Here is a 21,166-nt window from a genome sequence, read left to right as displayed (position 1 = left end):
TAGGCAAGGAACATATGAGAAAGCAATCAATGAGAAACTAAGGTGCCACAACGAAGAACTGATGCTTCTCATGTCTCTCCCTTCCTATCTGTCTGTCCCTATCTGTCCATCTCTCTGTCTCTGTCACAAAAAAAAACACCAAAAAAAAGCTTATTGCAGTGTTATTTATTTATTTATTTATTTATTTATTTATTTATTTATTTATTTAATTTGTTTTAAGTGAGAGGAAGGGAGATACTGAGACAGACTCCTGCATGTGCCCCAACTGGGATCCACCCATCTGGGACTGATGGTCGAATCAACCAAGCTATCTTCAGCACGTGGGGCGAAGGCTTGAACCAATTGAGCCACTGGCTGCGAGAGAGGAAGAGAGAGAGAAGGGGGAGAGGGAGGGAAGAAAAGCACATAGTTGTTTCTCATGTGTTCCCTGACCAGGGATCAAACCCAGTACATCCACATGCTGGCCGCTGGCCTAATGCTCTATTCACTGAGCCAACTGGCCAGGGCCACTTACTGCAATCTTAATGTTCATATAGAAAAAGGAAATTTTATACTGTGAAATATTTAGTAAGACCAAATAATTTTTTGTTATATGAAGTAGTTATGAAAAGAACTCATTTCACTTGTTAAAATGTTTTTCCTATGAAGCATAAGACTTCTATGATAGTTTGATCCAGTTTCAATGTAATAAATACAAACCTAAAGGGAAAATATATAAAGCCAGAGAGATTCTATTGTATGAGCTTTAAAAATTTTTTTATTGATTTTAAAGAGAGAATAAGAGAGAGACAAAAACAATGATTAGTTCCTGTATGTGCCCTGACTGGGATTGAACCAGCAACCTCTACCAGGTGTCCCAAATTACGGCCTGGCCTGCAGGCTGCATGTGACCCCCTGAGGCCATTTATCCGCCCCCCCGCCACACTTCCGGAAGGGGCACCTCTTTCATTGGTGGTCAGTGAGAGGAGCACTGTATGTGGCGGCCCTCCAATGATCTGAGGGACAGTGAACTGGCCCCCTGTGTAAAAAGTTTGGGGACCTCTGCTTGGGATGATGCTCCAACCAACCAAACTATCTGGCCAGGGCTTGCATGGGCTTTTAAAAAATTATTACTGTATTTTGCCTCACCAGCAGCAGTGGCACAGTGAATAAAGTGTCGGCCTGGGATGCTGAGGACCCAGGTTCCAAAACCCAAGGTTGCTGGCTACAGCACAGGTTCATCTGGAGTAAGCGCTGGCTCACTAGCTTGAATGTGGGGTCACTAGCTTGAGTGTGGAAACATAGAAGTGACCCATGGTCGCTGGCTTGAGCCCAAAAGTCTGTGGCTTAAAGCCCAAGGTTGCTAGCTTGAAGCTAAGGTTGAGGCTTGAGCTAGGGGTCACTGGCTTGGCTGGAGCCCTCCGGTCATGGCACATGAGTAAACACTAGTTGTTCAACTAGTGTGACACAACTGAGTTGATGCGTCTCATCTCTCTCCCTTCCTGTCTCTCTTGCTAAAAAAAAAAAAAATTATAATTATTTAGCCAAATATGAACTCCCAAAATTATAGCAGTGACCATTTATCCTTTGCTTCTGTTATAGTCTGTTAGAGCTGCCACAGCAAAATACTATAAATCAGCTTGCTTAAACAATAGACATTAATTTTCTCATGGTACTGGAGACTGGACAGTCCACGATCAAGGTAGGTTTTATTGAGACCTTTTTATTTTAAAATTTATCAATTTATTGTTAACATGGATTCAAGTGCCCCACTCAATATAACTCCCTCACCCCCACTACCTACCCCTTTGCCCCCTCCCCATAACTCCCTCCCTCCTTCCCTTTGGGATTTGCTGTCCTCTTATCTGTATCTATGTGTTATGTATATATAATTTCACTAATCCCTTGAGACCTGTTGGTTTGGTTTGTAGGTGGCTGCCATCACACTGTGGGCTCATATGGTCTTTTCTTAGAGGACACTCATCCTATTGGATTATGACATCATTTAACGTTAATTACTTCCTTTGAGGCTCCATCTTCAAATACAATCACACTGGGGTTGAGTGATATGAACATATGAATTTGGGGAAGACAGCTGTTCAGTCCAGGAGAGCTTCCAACTTTTCTCATTTATCTTTTGGAGAACTTAAATCACACCATAATTGCCCACTCTACATATACATTGAATTCCATTTATTTACCTAATTTTATACATTATCTTCCCATGGTACACCTTATCTTTGTTATTACCTATGACAGTTCTCTGGCACTGTTATTTTGTTTTTGTTTCCTAATCTGCCTGGATCTCAAGGTCAGTAACTTTAAAAAACTTGAGTCTACATTCTTGATTTTCTTAGCCCATCATTGCACTGCCTCTCCTGGCTAGTTAATCCCTAATTTTGTACTAATCCACTGATCTGCTTTCTCCTCCAGGCAGGTAAACCCTATAGCAGGGGTCCTCAAACTATGGCCCGCGGTCCACATCCGGAAGGGGCACCTCTTTCATTGGTGGTCAGTGAGAGGAGCATAGTTCCCATTGAAATACTGGTCAGTTTGTTGATTTAAATTTACTTGTTCTTTATTTTAAATGTTATATTTGTTCCCGTTTTGCTTTTTTACTTTAAAATAAGATATGTGCAGTGTGCATAGGGATTTGTTCATAGTTTTTTTTATAGTCCGGCCCTCCAATGGTCTGAGGGACAGTGAACTGGCCCCCTGTGTAAAAAGTTTGGGGACCTCTGCCCTATAGGAAACTGGTGAATAATTCTGATTAATATTAAAATTGGTATTTTCAGCCTCAGCAGTTTAGCACTGCAAGGCAAATCCTGTAAATCTGTCTGTAGTTACTTCCATTTCTTTAAGTCCAGTGTCTGATGAAAACCTTTATCATACTTCCAAATTCATCTCATTCTGTCCTGAAAACCACTTTGCCTGATACTTTACCAAGTTCTCAGAAATTAACAATGCTTTGTATTAAATCCAATACAATCTCCCGCCCCATCACCCAAGCAATTATTTGCTTAGCTCTCATCTTTTTCATTTCAGAACTCCCTTGACTTTCAATCTAGTTTTTGTTCTAGATACAGCAGTTGGATTTGACAGATTTCTGTTTCCCAATATTTGTCCCTTGGCACGAAGCAATCTCCAGGATTTGAACTAAACCTGGAACATCCTTCTTTTGGAATGTTCCAGGACTTAACTCTTGGACCACTTCTCCTCTCTATTTATATGTACTCCCTTGGTGAGCTCGTCTAATATTATGGCTTTAAATATACCATCCACATGCTGGTGACTCCCAATTTTATTTCTCCAGCTCATACCTGTTCACTGAAACTCCAGATTTCTATATTTAACTCAATCTCATTTGAAATTTTGCCATCTGAAACTTAACATGTTCAAAATCAAGCCTCTATAAGAGAACACTTTTGGGAGAGATGGACAGTCATTATCTTGATTGTGGTAATAATTCACTGAATGCATCCAAGGAAAAACTCATCAAACTGTGTACTTAAAAATGTACAATTTACTGTATACCAATTACATTAAATAGGAGGGACAAGGGCACATCGTTTCCTGACTTCAGTAAAGTGATGAACTGCATTTATAAATATTACTTTTTTCAAATATCTGAAATGCTTTTTCCATTGTTAATACTCTTGTGAAGAGCACTAGAATCAAGTTCCCAAATAGGTTGAATTATACTGTACCTGACTTGGGATTCTGAAATTAAATCCTTATTTCCTGTTAGAACTCAGCCACATTGGTGTGCCAGGAGCTCAATAGTGGACAAGTGGTAAGCGGAGGCCAGGACTTGAAAAACTTCATGGCACACTTGTTTTAATCTTAATTTTTTGTACATACCCAAATACACAGTCGGCGAGGTGGAGTAAGGCCAGATAGTTTGCAATATTCAGTGAGACAATTTAAGTACTATGCTTTAAGTACTGTTTGGACCTAAAACAGTACTTAAACTTTCAGGGGGAAAAAAAGAGACGGGAAGGAGGTTCCTACCCCCAGGAGGAAAAACTGGCAAAGATAAGCAGACTATCCTAGCAGCCTGGGATTCAAAGAGGCCAACTTGAAAACTGCCTTAACCATGATGCCTGTCCTGTGGGGGTTGAGTGGATGAGGTATCTACCTGAAATGCTGAGGTCAACAGTTGGAAAACCCTTGGGGCTTGCCAGATCAAGGCACAAGCAACAAGCAACTATGAGTTGATGTTTCCTGCACGTGCCCTCCACCCCCCAATCAATAAAATCTTAAAAGAAAAAACCACATGAAAACAGCCAAAAGCTTTCACAGGCTGAGCAAACACGGATTATGGAGCATATAATCAGTTCAGAGGGCATTTGATTGAGAAGCCAAGTGCAGCAGGATATTAGATTTCTGGCAATGAAACTAATTTTAGAAAGCACCAAATGGTAGGTTTGAGCCAACTGAACTTTTTTTTTCCCCCAGAGACCGTCAGAGAGGGATAGACAGACAGGAACGGAGAGAGAAGCATCAATCAGTTTTCACTGCAACACCTTAGTTGTTCATTGATTGATCTCCATGTGCCTTGACTGGGGTGCTATAGCAGACTGAGCAACCCCCTGCTGGAGCCAGCGACCCTGGGCTCAAGCTGGCGATTCCCGGGTCTCAAACCTGGGTCCTCCGTGTCCCAGTCCAACACTCTGTCCACTGCGCCACTGCCTGGTCAGATACCCAGCTAACAATTTATGGTCCCTGTCCTTAAGTACTAGTCGCCTGTTTTATTACCCAGATAAATCAGCAATAAACCTGAAAGCTATGAACCTAACAGAAAGAACATTGCTGTGTGAAATGAAAAATTCCATTCATGTGTGTACCTAATAGGTTTAAACCAGGGGTTGGGCCTGATCAGGCGGTGGTGCAGTGGATAGAGCGTCGGACTGGGATGCAGAGGACCCAGGTTCGAGACCCCGAGGTCGCCAGCTTGAGCGCGGCCTCATCTGGCTTGAGCAAGGGGTTACTCGCTGAAGGCCCACGGTCAAGGCACATATGAGAAAGCAATCAGTGAACAACTAAGGTGTTGCAACGAGAAACTGATGATTGATGCTTCTCATCTCTCTTTGTTCCTATCCATCCCTCTCTCTAACTCTCTCTGTCCCTGTAAAATAAATAATTTTTAAACCAGGGGTTGGGAACCTTTTTGGCTGAGCCATACAATGACCTGTGTACATTATGCATCATCCAATAAAAATTTGTTGTCCCAGAGGCCAGCTGTGATTGGCTCCAGCCACCCACAACCATGAACATGAGTGGTAGGAGATGGATTGATTGTACTGTATGAGAATGTTACATATTTTTAGAGGCAGACAGACAGGAATGGAGAGATGAGAAGCATCAATCATTAGCTTTTCATTTAGCATTGTTAACACCTTAATTGTTCAATGATTGTTTTATTTACATGCCTTGCCTGTGGGCCTTCAGCAGACTGAGTAACCCCTTGGCTCGAGCCAGCAACTTTGGGCTCAAGCTGGTGACCTAGGGGTCTCGAATCTGGGTCTTCTGCACCCCAGTCTGAAGCCTCTATCCACTGTGCCACCACCCGGTCAGGCTGTTTTATATTTTTTAACATTAAAGATTTTTCTGTGAGCCAGATGCAGCCATCAAAAGAACCACATCTGTCTCGCAAGCCATAGGTTCCCGACCCCTGGTTTAAACCAACTATAATTTTAAAGCTGATATATATTTAACTTTGTACCTTTCTGCACCCAACTCATTTCTTGCTCAGGTGTAGACCCTGCAATCAATAGGGCTAAGTATAACAAACCCTTGTTCAAAAACATTAGTAAGGTACCTTTGAACATTTCAGCCTTACCCTCCCCACTTATCACAGGTTCTGGATCATACTATCTTCCCTGTTTCTTATGCCTAAATGTATCTTCCTCATATTGGAGTTAGCTGAATCACAAATTCATCTGTTTAATCTTCAGAGACATTTTAATTATTCCTGTCCCACAGTCCTTTGTGATCTCTACACTTTGCTTTTCTATCTTTTTTTTTTTTTTCATTTTTCTGAAGCTGGAAACAGGGAGAGACAGTCCGACAGACTCCCGCATGCGCCCGACCGGGATCCACCCGGCACGCCCACCAGGGGCGATGCTCTGCCCATCCTGGGCGTCGCCATATTGCGACCAGAGCCACTCTAGTGCCTGAGGCAGAGGCCACAGAGCCATCCCCAGCGCCCAGGCCATCTTTGCTCCAATGGAGCCTCGGCTGCGGGAGGGGAAGAGAGACAGAGAGGAAAGCGCGGCGGAGGGGTGGAGAAGCAAATGGGCGCTTCTCCTGTGTGCCCTGGCCGGGAATCGAACCCGTGTCCTCCGCATGCTAGGTACACTTTGCTTTTGACTTTCCTTGACATTTTATACTAACACTTAGAAAACAGGAAACATTTTACAGCTGACCTCTTGGGTAGAACCTAGGTGCAGTGCAATAAATGCACATCACCAGTTTTATCTGGATTTTATCAACTAAGGAATTGTAACATTACAAGAATGATTTGGAGGAAAAGGAGCAAAACCAGAACTGTAGGAAAGGTCAACGGGATCATTTTCTTTCACAACTTTGCCTTGTTTTGAAGTTATGTTTGCCAGGTCTGACAAAGGGTAGACGATTTTGCCTCAAAGTTTTGTGCAGGATCCCCATTAGTCTTTTATCATTCATTGTTCACTTAAAATTCACTGTACAGACTGACCTGTGGTGGTACAGAGGATTAAGCATCGACTTGGAATGTTGAGGTTGCTAGTTTGAAACCCTGGGCTTGCCCAGTCAAAGCACATATGAGAAGCAACTACAAAGAGTGGCTGCTTCCTGCCCTCTCCCCCAATCAAAAAAATTTTACTGTACCTGGAAGTTAAGAGTGCCTAGGCATTTAAGTTAGTGAAGGAAACATTTTACAAAGCAAGTTTCAAATAGAGCAGGACAAGGGGGATTGAAGGGTGGAGAATGTAATTTAGCCCTGGCTGGTGGCTCAATGAATAGAGCATCAGCCCAGTGTATGAATATCCTGGGTTCTATTCTCAATCACTGCACACAGAAGCAACCATCTGCTTCTTCCCTTTTCTCCCTCTCCCTCCAGTAGCCAGTGGCTGTTGGCTTGGGCATGGCCCCAGGTGCTCAGGATAACTATGTTGGAGTACATTAGCCTCAAGCACTAAAAACAGCTCAGTACTAGAGTATGGCCCCAGACTGAGGCTGAAGGTGGACCATAAGGTGCATACCGGACTCTGCCTCACTATCTCCCCTCCTCTGACCGAAAAAAAGGGAAAAAAACAAATGCAACTAATAAGGTTACATTTCCAGAGATCCACTTTATACACTCATACTACTTGGGGGAAATTCCCTATTTGCCTAGGCATTCAGCTATGCCTTTTCTGGGCTGCATGGGCTCAAAACTGAATTCTTTTCACTAGGGCAAGAAAACATATTACTTAGGAAAAAGATAATACATGGAGAAAAAAATTTGTTTTGACTATGTTTAAATACAGGCTTGGGAACAACTTATTCATGCAGTTATTTAAGGAAAATGATCATGCATGTGGACCTAATCATCTTGGTTAGATCAGATGCTATAACTATTCACTAAATACCTTCTACACAATGTCTGACTACATCTAACCCAGATTATTTTCAGTGACCTTCCTTGTGACCCTTAACTGCTACGCCATGCTCTCTTCATTCTCATCACTAGTTTTCTGCTTAAACATTCTTTCAAATCACAACTACAGGAGATTATCTTTTAATTGAGGCAGACAGACTCACATTTGCCCTTATTGCGATCCAACCTGGAAAGCCCCCTACAGGGCAATGCTCTGCCTATCTGAGGCTGCTACTCTGTTGCTCAGCAACCAAGGTTATTTCCACAACTAAGGTAAGGCCATGGAAGCACTCAGTAAAGGGCTAACTCGCTCAAATCATTTGAGTCACGGCTATGGGACAGAAGGAGAGGGGGAGAGAGAGAAGGGGTAGAAAGTAGAAGCCTCTCCTGTGTGCCCTGACTGGGAATTGAACCTGGGACTTTCTCATACCCAACGACACTCTACTGCTGAGCCAACCAGCCAGGGCCAAGACTAAATATTCTATGGTTCAGTTAATTGGAGTGGTCACTTTGATGCCTGGTATTCCCCTACCCCAAAATAGGCCCCATCTCTTCATGTTGTCCTCATCTCCATTAAACAGCATAAACTTGTTAGCTTTAATTATAATTATCCATTTTAAATTTAAAGAGGTGACAAAAGGTAAGACACTGATCCAGATTATTTGATTACAAGCTACTTAACTGGAAAAAAAAATCCATCAAAAATGCTTAGTTTTCTGTATGAGATGGTGGTTCAGAATCTATTTGCAAAATTAAAAATATATAGTTCATCTTGATCTGAGTTTTCTTTCCATGTCCATAAAATGAAGAGCTTTTCCTGATCACCAGTTTTCCATATAACAGTCAGGTAAATCTTGCAACACTAGCCCTAGAAAAGGAAAACATTTCAGATTTGCAAAACTCAACATCAGAACTTATTTAAAATTTATCTTAAAAAACGCTACCGTTCTTAAATGGTTTATCTCAGAAGCCAGATCCGTATTAAGTGTTTTTCAACAGAAATTCAGTTTGGGATAGGATCATCATGGATAAGACCACAGACACAACAACAGTAACTGTTAAGCAAAAGATTTCCACTTACTGAAACGTCACAGCAATTGGCCTCTTAACAGGCAGACAGCGACCCCCACTGTTGGCAAAGGAAAAAACCCCAAAAAACAGTTGTGAGGTAGCAGTTTTTCCTATGCAGGCAACAAAAATTTATTTCATTTTTGCATATTGGTCTTATCTCAGAAGCCGAATCCGTATATGCTTTTCTTCAGGTAATCAGCTTCGGGATAGGTTTCATCATTGATTAGACCATAAACCAAAGCAACCGTAAGAGGCAAGTTCTATATTAGAAATAGTTTAGCAGACCTTATAAGCAACACAACTTACTTCAAAATGAAGCCGGCAGTCAGTGACATCCATAGCTTCATTAGTACTCATCAACCCCCAGGGTACTGTTCAAGGATAAAAAAATAACTTTCATTTATTCTACATATGGCCAAAATATATGCTGAATCAAAATATTAGTCCAACACGTACCTGGTGAGATTTTCAGGTTTTAGCCAGGTAATTTTGCAGTAGGTGTTTTGGAATTTCCCTTTTCATCTAATAAAGAAACAAATTTCAAATGATGCTCATCTTTTATCCCTGTAAATCAACAGGTTTATCTCTCCAGTTTAAGAACTAAACTCTCAACCTTACCTTAACATCTTCACGTAACAGCTCCGTTACACCGAGCGCCATTGTTCCTGCGGGGCATTAGTGGAATAAAAACGAAGCACTCTGGCGGAATAGAGTTCAAGGTTTTCAGTGCTAAATACCTCTTCCCCTTCAATAATCTGTTTTGCCCACAGTGCCATCTGGCCACAATACAACTCATTTCTCGGCAAAATCAGGAGCTGCCCATTTTGAAATAACCGTTGCATCTGGCGACGGAATGAACTCGCCTTCGTAACAAAAGCCTCTTGCTCTTAAGGTAAAACTCACTCCTCGGCCTCAGTCCTGGGAAAGTGGTTTTCTCGCCGCGGCTCAGGCCCAGCCAGCGGCTGCTCGAGTTTGGTAACCAGGCCTGGCGCAGCGCCGCAGGCCATCGGCAGCAGCCTCCTCAAGCGTAAGCTCGAAGCCTGCTGCCAGCACGACTCAGGGACACGTGGCGGTTCAGCCGCGTCGTTCCCACACGCGAGTTCTCAACGTGCAACATTCTGGGCTCACTCAAATCTGTAAATCTCTTCACAGTACTGCTATCTCCAACTCCAGCCCGCGCCACCAGAGCTCCCTCGGATTCTCGCCGCGAGGCCTACTCACCGACGAGGTAGAGACGACTCCAAAGTCCCGACGCAAAAGAGCGTGCTACGCCCCCAGCAGTTCCCTATATAGTCTTTCTCGAGTCAGCCCGAGGCCGCCCCTCCCTCTCACACCCATTGGACGCCAGAGAGACGGGGGCGCGGCCGTTTCCTGGGGAAGAGAGCCGGAGCGCGCGCTGGGGCTCTTTCCTTTTGGGGGCTCGTTCCGGGGCGTGGGGCGCGTCCCGCCCGCCCTCCGCGCGCCCGCCCAGTCCCCAGCGCGCGCTCGCTGGCGCAAGGCTTTCTGTCCCTTCGGAGTCGGGCTCTACGTGGCGCGGGAGTGGCGCCAGAATTCAAACGAACAGGCGCGGATGGAGGCAAGGCGACTGCCTGCCGCGAGCCAAGTCCGCCCTGGACCGACTGGGACAGCTCAGGATTGCGAGTGAGCTTGAGTTTTGCAGCGTAGGGCGGCCTCAGCTTGTGATCCATTCGACAAGTTCGGTCGGCTAGTTGGCTGGCGTCTGCACGGAGTTGATGCCCAGCGGCCGCTGCACACCCGAAAATAGAAAGTGGCAGGTAGAAATGCTCGAGTGTAGAAAGTGTGTGAAAGCGCGTCTCTGGTCCACAACGAGGATACCGCACTTGCGGAGAGCTGCCTGCCGCGGGGCCCACCCCACCTTGGGCTGCCGATGGTCGGGCGCTGTTGTTACACTCTATATTCAGCACAGAATTCTTCCTGAGACAGCAAACCTGAGAGGTAAATATTCCGTTTGGCAGAGGAGAAAACAGGGCTAAAGCAGCCAAGTAATTTGCCTGAATGCACAGAACTGAGAAGCTTTGCTATTAAATCCTTTGTATTAAGTTCATTATAATGAATGCAGGAGGAAGATTAATTTGAGAACGATTGCAAAATACTTTATCCAATAACAAAAAAATTCTATAGCAATAGTGTATTAGTATGTGCAAGTAAATATATGTCTATAGGCACGCAAGCACGTATGACATTTGAATCGTTCAGCATTGCTTTCTTAGCGTTTATTACTATTCTGGTTTTATCTAAGAAACACATGGTTTTGTGCACCCTTCTTTTTCTTTTTAATTTTTAGCACTTTCTTTTTTAAAAAAAGTATTGATTTGGGGCCTGGCGTGCAAGGGGTCCCAGGTTCGATTCCCGGCCAGGGCACACAGGAGAAGCGCCCATCTGCTTCTCCACCCCTCCCCCTCTCCTTCCTCTCTGTCTCTCTCTTCCCCTCCCACAGCAAGGCTCCATTGGAGCAAAGATGGCCCGGGCGCTGGGGATGGCTCCTTGGCCTCTGCCCCAGGCACTAGAGTGGCTCTGGTCGCAATGGAGCTATCCCCCCCCCCCCAGGGGCAGAGCATCGCTCCCTGGTGGGCAGAGCGTGCCCCCTGGTGGGCATGCCGGGTGGATCCCGGTCCGGCGCATGCAGGAGTCTGTCTGACTCTCTCTCCCCGTTTCCAGCTTCAGAAAAATACAAAAAAAAAAACAAAACACAAAAAAACAAAACAAAACAAAAACATTTTTGTTACATTTTTTGAGTTATGCTTTTTAGAATTTGTAAAAAAGAGGGGTTAAAAAAAACGACAAAAAAGTTATCTTTTTATATATATAGATACATTCTTAGTAAGATTTAGTAAATTCGGCAGGTCCTGGCGCGAACGTGTTAAGTTTTTTCATTCTTGTGTTTATGAGAAACATGAGCCTGATGTGTCCTAGCTATTTCTTCAATGTTTGGGCATATATTTGAAAGGCAAACTCTCATTTCCTCATCAATACATTGAAGAATTCCTCTCTTTTTACTCTTAATTGTGTTGAGTGCAGAAAACCCCCACCATACACATCATCTTAACTTTACACCAAACAATGGATAGAAGAAACTTGCCTCCAGTCTTTCCAGGGAACATGGAGGGTAGTGTAAACAATTCAGCACCACAGCTTAATAGCCTTTTACAATCTAATCAGGCAAGTGAGGTGGGGGGTTGGGCAGACTCAGCTTATAGGCAATTCCCCACACCTCTGTCCCTCAAAAATCTAAACTCCAAAAAGTCCCCAACATGCACATATTTCTCTGGAATGCCATAGGGCACATCTGGAAATCTTCTAGGGTGCACCAGTGTGCCCTGGCACACACTTTGAGAACCACTGGTATATGGGGACATTGCTCTAACCAACTGAGCTACCCTGCCAGGGCTGTATTGGCTCTTTAGAAAATTAAAATGAAGACCAAATTCCAGAATAAAAGTGAAAAGCAAATTTCTATAACAGGAACCAAGTGATGAGGAATTTACTTGGTTTGACATTATATAGGGTTTTAGATATCATTTACATTTACAATGTAAATTTGCATATTGCTCAAAATAATTAAAATAATACAGATGGATATGAAAAGCAAATTAAAAGTTCCTTTCCATATTACTGGAAATCTTCTCTCCATATTAACAATAACTACTATTAACAGTTTGTGAAACTTTCTATGCATCTACTGATGCTTGTTGGCTTATGATGATGTTACATTGCAAGTAACCCATCTGTAAGGTGAAAACATCTTTTTTTTTTTTTTTTTAGTGATGTGGGAACATGCTGTGGAAACTTGCAGAGCTAGAATAACAGACAGCGAGGTGCCCTAGGGCAAAAGCTCTGAGGGGGTGAGAGTCCAAGGGCCTCTCTGACCCCACACTGGAGACAGTGCTGCTGGAAACAACAAAACAGCAGGATAAGATTTAGCAGCAAAAAATGTTTAGACTCTCAGAACAGAAGTTAGAAGTCAGCATGTTCCTTGCCTTTTACTTCCCTCCTGAAAACTTCTTTCTGCTTCCTTGAGTTATTTGTACTTGCTAATAAATATCTGAGTAAGGCTGGGGACAGGGCTTCAGTCCTTTGGTCAGCTGACCAGGACTGTTGCCTTCCTTAAGCCTCTTGGTGCATTTCTGGTCTCTGAGTAGTTTTTGTTGTTGGGACAAAGTGAGAGAAAGGGAGATAGAGAGACAGACTCCCACATGCTCCCCAAACGGGATCCACCCAGCAGTGCCTGTCTGAGGCCAATGCTCAAATCAGCCAGCTGTCCTCAGCGCCTGAGGCAGATGCTCGGACTAACTGAGCTATCCTCAGTGCCCAGGGCCAGCATTCGGACCAAGTGAGCCACTGGCTGCAAGAGAGGAAAAGAAGAGGGAAGGGAAGAAAAGCAGATGGTCACTTCTCATTTGTGCTCTGACTGGGGATTGAACCTGGACCTGGAACATCTACACACCAGGCTGACACTATACACTGAGCCAACTGGCCAGGGCCAAAACAACTTTAAAAAAAAATGTTTTTCTTTAAAAATTTTTAAAGTTTATTGATTTTAGGGGAGGATACATAGCGATATAAATATAATGAGAGAGACAGAGAGAGAGAAAAACGTCAATCCGTTGCTCTACCTATCCACGCACTCGCTTGTTGATTCCTATTTGTTCCTTGACCAGAATGGAACCCTCAACCTTGGCCTATGGGGAAGGCGCTCTAACCAACTGAGCTACCCAGCCAGGGCAGTTGAAAATATCTTAAATAGAAAATGCAGGCCCTGGCCGGTTGGCTCAGCGGTAGAGCGTCGGCCTGGTGTGCGGGGGACCCAGGTTCAATTCCCGGCCAGGGCACATAGGAGAAGCGCCCATTTGCTTCTCCACCCCCGCCCCCCTCCTTCCTCTCTGTCTCTCTCTTCCCCTCCCGCAGCCAAGGCTCCATTGGAGCAAAGATGGCCCGGGCGCTGGGGATGGCTCCTTGGCCTCTGCCTCAGGCGCTAGAGTGGCTCTGGTCGTGGCAGAGCGACGCCCCTGAGGGGCAGAGCATCGCCCCCTGGTGGGCAGAGCGTTGCCCCTGGAGGGCGTGCCGGGTGGATCCCGGTTGGGCGCATGCGGGAGTCTGTCTGACTGTCTCTCCCCGTTTCCAGCTTCAGAAAAATACAAAAAAAAAAAAAAAAAAATGCATTTAATACACCTAACCTACCTAACAGCATAGTTCAGCCTACCCTGCCTTAAATGTGCTCAGAACACTTACATTAGCCTACTATTGGGGGCAAAATTATCTAATACAATGAATACAGCGTAGAGTATTGGTTGTTTACCCCTTGTGCTTGACTGGGAGCTGTAGCTTGCTTGCTGCTGCTGGCCAGTATCAGGAGTGAGTATCCTACCACATATCGCTAGCCTGGGAAAAGATCAAAATTCTGGATTCTGACCACTTCTGCACCATTGTAAATTCAAAACTTCATCATTAAGTTGGGAACCATTTGTACAAATACATGTTTATATTTTTTCACATATAAATAAGATCTATATACATCTTTGTAACTTGCTTTGTCCCTTCATAAATGTCACCAACATCTTTCCATATAAAGGCATACAGATGATTCTTCTTGTTCCTAGCCTGCAGAGCATTAAATTGGATATATCAATTTATTTCATCATTTTCCAATTTTTCACTATAACAGTGCTAAATTATAAATATGTCATAGTGAGCTGGTGATATATATATCAATTTCTAGAAGTGAGTCAAAGGTTATGTACACTTTGATTTGTGAAAGATATTGCCTAATTTCTCCTAGCTTCCTTCCACTTCCACCAACTGGTTGTATTGTGATTATATTTGGAAGTGTGTTTGCTAATTGAAAAACAGATACTACTGTAATGGGATGGTAATTATTACATAATTGAAATTGAGAATGATTATTCTCTTTGTTATCTTTGAATTACTGTTTGCTGTGCTGAACACCATCAAAATCATCTGGTCAAAGCCATATAAAACAACGAAGTAAGTCAGGCAGAGAAAGACAAATATATGATCTCATATGTGGAATCTAATGAACAAAGTGAACTGAGGAACGGAATAGAGGCAGAAGTGGGGTCACAGAGAGCAGAGGGACAGCTGTCAGAGGGAAGGGAGATGAGGGGATGGGATCAGAGAAGGTGAAGGGATTAGTGAGATTATATATACATAACACATAGATACAGATAATAGGACAGCAAATCCCAAAGGGAAGGGGGGAGGGAGTTAGGAGGAGGAGGACAAAGGGGGGTAATGGGGGACAAGGAGGTTTATAGTGTGTGGGACACTTGAATCCATATTAACACATTAAATTAAAATTAATAATAATAAAAAAAACCAACAATGGCTTCATGGTGACTTAGCAATTGAATTACTTGGAGAGCTGATTTCTGAGCCCTAACTTGGAAGTACTAAAGCAGAATCTCCAGAAGTGGTACCTGGGAAACTTTTTTTTTTTTTTTTTGAGAGAGAGAGAGAGAGACAGGAAGGGAGAGAGATAAGAATCAACTCATAGTTGGGGCACTTTAGTTGTGCACTGATTGTTTTTCATATGTTCCTTGACCTGGGGGCTGTAGCCTAGCCAGTGACCCCTTGATCAAGCCTACGACCTTGGGCTCAAGCCAGCAACCATGGGGTCATGTCTATGATCCCATGCTTAAGCCTGTGACCTCGGAGTTTCAAACCTGAGACCTCAGCATCCAAGGTCAACGCTCCATCCACTGGACCACACAAGTGAGGCGTGAAACTTTATTTATTTTACTTGTTGATTTCAGAGAGAGAGGAAGGGAGAAAGAGAGACAGAAACATCAATCTGTTTCTGTATGTGCCCTGACCAAGGATCCAACCAGCAGCCTTTGCAAATCAGGATGATGCTGTAACCAACTAGGCTATTTGGCCAAGGCTGGACTTGAAACATTTTAATTTTTTTTTTTTTTTCGTATTTTTCTGAAGCTGGAAACGGGGAGAGACAGTCAGACAGACTCCCGCATGCGCCCGACCGGGATCCACCCTGCACGCCCACCAGGGGCGATGCTCTGCCCACCAGGGGGCGATGCTCTGTCCCTCCGGGGCGTCGCTCTGCGGGGACCAGAGCCACTCCAGCGCCTGGGGCAGAGGCCAAGGAGCCATCCCCAGCGCCCGGGCCATCTTTGCTCCAATGGAGCCTTGGCTGCGGGAGGGGAAGAGAGAGACAGAGAGGAAGAAGGGGAGGGGGTGGAGAAGCAAATGGGCGCTTCTCCTATGTGCCCTGGCCGGGAATCAAACCCTTGTCCCCCGCACGCCAGGCTGACGCTCTACCGCTGAGCCAACCGGCCAAGGCTGGACTTGAAACATTTTAAACAAACATCTGGGCAGTGCTGTTTAACAGAAATATGATATGAATCATAAATGTGAGTTCCTTATGTAATTTTAAATTTGCCAGTAGCCACATTTTTTCCAAAAGTTAAAATTAATTTTAATACATTTTATTTAACCCAATATAACAGAAATAGTTTCACTTCAATATAGAATGAATATGTTATTGAGATATTTTACTTTCCTTTTTTTGTACTCAGTCCTTAAAATCTGATCGTAGTTTATACTCACAGCACATCTCACTTTGACTTTCAACTTTTCTATTGCCACATGGATGGTGGCTACTGTATTGGAGAATAGAGGTCCAGGGTGATTCATAAGCATATAGAAGTTTGAGAACCACTGTGTTAGTTAGGATAAGTGGAGTGCTGCACCCTTGACACATAGTTCAGTCTTTTTGAACAAACATTCATACTTCTTTTAACTAATATACTAATAACTCTAACAAATGCAATGTGAAATAAAGTGAATCTGGAGCTTGATTATTAACAACACTGCTCTCCAGTGAACATGGGTGATGACTGTGAAGCCATTGCACAACTCATTCAAGACGTTTATCTCTTCAAGGAGCAGAAAAACATACTGGGGGATGAAGCCATCAGTCATGGCTCCCCCACCTAAAACAGTCAGGCAAATTGGTACCAAATATTTGAAGAGATGTAAGAATGCTCTTATAGAGATCAGAACTAAAACTGAAAGTTTCCTGAGGGCCCTGGCCAGATAACTTGGTTGGCTAGAACATCATCCTGATATACAGAGGTTGCCAGTTTGATTCCTGGTCAGGACACATACAAGAACAGATGGATGTTTCTGTCTGTCTGCCTGTCTCTCTCTTTAAAAGCAATAAATTAAAAAAATGTTTAAGGTGAATTTATAAAAGTATCCTTGAGAAATTTAGCATAATGAAAATAAATTTTCATATTTTATAACAAACATCCAGATAAGATCATCATTTTAGTAATTTTTTAGAAGAAATGTTCACTGAGCCCTTGATTCATGCAATGTGCTTTGGTGAAAGATAATATAAATACACAAAGTCCTTGCCTCTCTGAAAGGGTTTATAGCTTAGTAAGAAGTATCCATCCAACTGTAGACACTTACTTTAAAAATTAGATAGTCATTTTTTAATCTTTTGGGTAAAGTCGTACTGTGAACCAAATAATGTTTTGGAAGTGTTTGGGGAACAAAGATTAAAAGCAGAGTTTAGAAATGAGTACAGTCATTTATATGAGATATTGTGAGGGACACCACTATAATTTTGGCCATGGAAAAGGAAGGCAGGAAAGAGAAGAGCATATAATGAGAATTTATGTGCTGTTAGGTTCTTGTATGCATTGGATCATTCAAAAACAATTCTGGTATCTATTTTTAACCTTATATTACAGATGAGGAAAGTGAGGCATAGAGATCTCAGTCAACTAACATCCATGTCTTTTGACTTATAATCACATCATTAGAACATGACATTGCTGTGCTGAAGGAAGAACTGGTAGTATATGATGAGGAACTTCAGGGGAAGAGAAGAAGTGTAATGGAGACGATCAGCCAAGACAATGGTAGTTCGTTGCCAGGAAGAGGGAAGTAAAAAATTACTGATTTGGGAACAACGGGGGGAAAATGATCGGTTTTGGTTATTATATGTGGAGTGGAACTTGCAGTTATGTTTGTCCAGTGGACCATCAGAAATGTAGAACTTCCCTGGCCGGTTGGCTCAGCGGTAGAGCGTTGGCCTGGTGTGCGGGGGACCTGGGTTCGATTCCCGGCCAGGGCACATAGGAGAAGCACCCATTTGCTTTTCCACCCCCCCCTCCTTCCTCTCTGTCTCTCTCTTCCCCTCCTGCAGCTAGGGCTCCATTGGAGCAAAGATGGCCCAGGCGCTGGGGATGGCTCCTTGGCCTCTGCCCCAGGCGCTAGAGTGGTTCTGGTCCCGGCAGAGCGTCGCCCCTGGTGGGCATGCCGGGTAGATCCCGGTTGGGCACATGTGGGAGTCTGACTGTCTTTCCCCGTTTTCAGCTTCAGAAAAATACAAAAAAAAAAAAAAAAGAAAGAAAGAAATGTAGAACTGAAGACCCAAAGAAAAGTCAGAAGAAATCATGAAGTGGGCACAGATGAGTATGGGGAAAAAAGAAAAAAGGCCAGCAGCAGCGAATTAGAATTAGTACCACACTGTGTGCAGATATCCTGCAGTAGACCACCTTTGAAAACATAGACAATGTATCTGGTTGGTTGATGAATGCATGAGAAAAAAGTTCGCTATTACAACTTTTGGTTAAATCGTGGGAAAAATATGTATGCCACATTATGTATTGTAAGCGAATTAACTTAACCAAAAGCAGGGGAAAAATCAACCATCAAAAATAAGAATTATCTGATAAGGGGTTAATATCCAAAATGTATAAAAAACTCATAAAACTCAATAGCAAAACAAAACAAAACAAAAACAATCCAATTTAAAAAATGCGCAAAGGACCTAAGTAGACACTTCTCCAAAGAAAACATACAGATAGCCAACAGGTACATGAAAGTGCTCCACATCACCAATCATCTGGAAATGCAAATCAAAACCAGATATCACTTTACACATGTTAGAATGGTTGTTATAAAAAAGACAAGAGATAAAAAGTGCTAGTGAGGATGTGGAGAAAAGGGAACCCTTGTGCACTATTAATGGGAAAGGGAATTGGTGCAACTATTATGGAAAACAGTATGGAGGTTCCTTAAAAAATTTTAAGCCTGGGGCCCTGGCCATTTGGTCCAGCGGTAGAGCATCAGACCGGTGTGTGGAGGTCCTGGTTCAATTCCTGGTCAGGGCACACAGGAGAAGTGCCCATCTGCTTCTCCACCCTTCTCCCTCTCCTTCCTTACTATCTCTCTTCCAGTCCTGCAGCCAAGGCTCTATTGGAGCAAAGTTGGCCAGGGTGCTGAGAACGGCTCCTTCTGCAAGGGAGCAATATCCCAGATGGGCAGAGCATCGCCCCCTGGAGGACATGCCGGGTGGATCCTGGTCAGGTGCATGCGAGAGTATGTCTGACTGCCTCCCTGCTTCTAACTTTGGAAAAATTAAATAAAAAAATTTTTTTTTAAGCCTGACCTGTTGGTGCACAGTGAATGAAGTGTCGACCTGAAATACTGAGATTGCGGGTTTAAAATCCTGGGCTTGTCTGGTCAAGGCACACACAGGATGGTCAAGGCACATACAGGAAGCAACTACTACCATGCTTCCCACTCCTCCCCACCTTTCTATCTCTCTTCTCTCTAAAATCAATAAAAAAATCTTAAAAAAATAGAACTATCATATAATCTTCAAATTCCACTTCTAAGTAGTTATCTGAAAACGAACACTTTAATTTGAAATGATTTATGCACCCTATGTTTATTGTAGCATTATGTACAATAGCCAAGACATGGAAACAAGAACCAAAGTGTTCACTGATGGCTGAATGGATAAAGAAAATGTGAATATATATGTAATATTATTTAGTCATAAAAAATATTCCTGCCCTGGCTGGTTGGCTCAGTGGTAGAGCATCGGCCTGGCGTGCAGAAGTTCCGGGTTCGATTCCCGGCCAGGGCACACAGGAGAAGCGCCCATCTGCTTCTCCACCCCTCCCTCTCTCCTTCCTGTCTCTCTCTTCCCCTCCCGCAGCCGAGGCTCCATTGGAGCAAAGATGGCCCGGACACTGGGGATGGCTCCTTGGCCTCTGCCCCAGGCGCTAGAGTGGCTCTGGTCGCAACAGAGCGACGCCCCTGAGGGGCAGAGTATCGCCCCCTGGTGGGCAGAGCGTCACCCCCTGGTGGGCGTGCCGGGTGGATCCCAGTCGGGCGCATGCGGGAGTCTGTCTGACTGTCTCTCCCCATTTCTAGCTTCAGAAAAAAAAAAATATTCCCATTTGTGACATGGGTGAAATTTTGGGCATTATGCTATGTGAAAGAACTCAAAGAAAGACAAATACCATGTGATCTCCCTTATATGTGGAATTTAAAAAACAAAAAGAAATAAACAAGCTGATCAATACAGTGCACAGAGTGGTAGTTACCCGAGGCAGTGGGTGGGATTTGGGGAAAATGCGTGAAGGGGATCAAAAGGTATAGACTTCCAGTTATGAAATAAATAATGAAAATGTAATGTACAGCATGACAACTATAGTTAGTAATATATATATATACTATATATAGTTAGTAATATATATATACTATATATAGTGTGTGTGTGTATATATATATATATAAAACAATATATATTGTTTTTTTTCTGAAGAGAGACTCCTCCTGCATGTGCCTGACCAGCTTCACCCGGCATGCCCACTAGGGGGTGATGCTCTGCCCATCTGGGGAGTTGTTCTGTTGCAACCAGAGCCATTCTAGTGCCTGAGGCAGAGGCCATGGAGCCATCCTCAGTGCTTGGGCCAACTTTGCTCCAATGGAGCCTTGGTTGCGGGAGGGGAAGAGAGAGATAGAGAGAAAGGAGAGGATATAGGGTGGAGAAGCAGATGGGTGCTTTTCCTGCATGTCCTGCCAGGAATCAAACCCAGGACATCCACATGCCAGGCCAATGCTCTACCACTGAGCCAACCAGCCAGGGTAGTTAGTAACATGTGAAAGTTACTAAGAGAGTAAGTCTTAAAAGTTCTTAACACAAGATCAATAAAATTCTGTAACTATATATGGTGATGGATGTTAACTAGACTCATTGTGGTGATTATTTCACAGTACATATGAATATTGATTCAATGTATGTCAATTATATGTCAATTAAAAATAATAAAAAATAGGCTCTGGCCGGTTGGCTCAGTGGTTGAGCGTCGGCCTGGCATGCAGGAGTCCTGGGTTCGATTCCCGGCCAGGGCACACAGGAGAAGCGCCCATCTGCTTCTCCACCCCTCCCCCCCTCCTTCCTCTCTGTCTCTCTCTTCCCCTCCTGCAGCCAAGGCTCCATTGGAGCAAAGTTTCCCCGGGCGCTGAGGATGACTCTGTGGCCTCTGCCTCAGGTGCTAGAATGGCTCTGATTGCGGCAGAGCGACGCCCCAGATGGGCAGAGCATCGCCCCCTGGTGGGCGTGCTGGGTGGATCCCGGTTGGGCGCATGTGGAAGTCTGTCTGACTGCCTCCCCGTTTCCAGCTTCGG

The 21,166-nt window shown here is 43.9% G+C and overlaps 1 long non-coding RNA gene and 2 other non-coding genes across 3 annotated transcripts; all 3 read right to left on the bottom strand.

The window, feature by feature from the left end:
* Positions 1-8,308: 8,308 nt before the first annotated feature.
* LOC136387444 (uncharacterized) lies at positions 8,309-9,993 on the bottom strand. Its single transcript, XR_010748120.1, has 6 exons — positions 9,893-9,993; positions 9,290-9,370; positions 9,128-9,193; positions 8,978-9,042; positions 8,682-8,729; positions 8,309-8,468 (listed from the first exon to the last, which is right to left on the bottom strand). It is a non-coding gene; the product is annotated as an uncharacterized lncRNA (long non-coding RNA).
* LOC136389794 (small nucleolar RNA SNORD50) lies at positions 8,561-8,631 on the bottom strand. Its single transcript, XR_010748366.1, has one exon. It is a non-coding gene; the product is annotated as a small nucleolar RNA SNORD50 (small nucleolar RNA).
* Positions 8,827-8,896, bottom strand: LOC136389795 (small nucleolar RNA SNORD50). The gene has a single exon (XR_010748367.1). It is a non-coding gene; the product is annotated as a small nucleolar RNA SNORD50 (small nucleolar RNA).
* Positions 9,994-21,166: the final 11,173 nt, after the last annotated feature.

The sequence above is a fragment of the Saccopteryx leptura genome, chromosome 1, assembly GCF_036850995.1.
Source record: "Saccopteryx leptura isolate mSacLep1 chromosome 1, mSacLep1_pri_phased_curated, whole genome shotgun sequence".
Lineage (NCBI taxonomy): Eukaryota > Metazoa > Chordata > Mammalia > Chiroptera > Emballonuridae > Saccopteryx > Saccopteryx leptura.
Note: the sequence above shows the minus strand (reverse complement) of the source record. Positions and strands in the feature narration are given on the sequence as shown.